Here is a 696-nt window from a genome sequence, read left to right as displayed (position 1 = left end):
CTTAGGTTCTTGTTTTGTATAGGCATGCAGGAATAACATACGCACATCACAGGGTAGCTGTCATTTCAAAATTAGAAGAAACTTCTTTCCTCACTAGTGTCAAAGGCTTATTCTTTTCATGGTGACTCCTTTAATGTCACTCCGGTCTCCTTTGCACACAGGATCTCCAAAAACATTGTAAATGAGCTTAAAATGGGACTATAGAAATGAAAAAAAATGGGTCATATATTTGCAGTATAGGTTAAATTTTACTTAAGCATTCCAATCCTTTTTTATCCACAGGAGGGAAATCACTTTGTCTGTTTTATCTTTTAACTCCTGAGTGAATCTGACTTTTCACTTAAAATTAACCAACCTAATTATACTTTTTTTAAATCTAAAAATAAAAGTTTTACTTCTGTCTTTGTTTTTTATTTATATTGACTTACTTATTTTTTCTCTTCCCCTTTCTCACTAGAATCCTCCCTTCATAATGAAAATCAGCTATGGCAATTTCATCTGTCTGATAGATCCTGACATTCATCATCCCCCCACATTCTTTCATTATTCTTCTGCTGGATTCAGAATTTTACTTCTTTCAATGTTTGAAATCTAGTTGTAATTTTTTTTCTTCACATATATCCTCTGACAAACCAGTAACTTGAAAAGATTAGTTGGAAAACCAGTAAATTTTTATTGGTTCCTTTTTGTTTGAAA

Source organism: Macrotis lagotis, chromosome 7, assembly GCF_037893015.1.
Source record: "Macrotis lagotis isolate mMagLag1 chromosome 7, bilby.v1.9.chrom.fasta, whole genome shotgun sequence".
In the NCBI taxonomy this organism is placed as follows: Eukaryota; Metazoa; Chordata; class Mammalia; order Peramelemorphia; family Peramelidae; genus Macrotis; species Macrotis lagotis.
Note: the sequence above shows the minus strand (reverse complement) of the source record.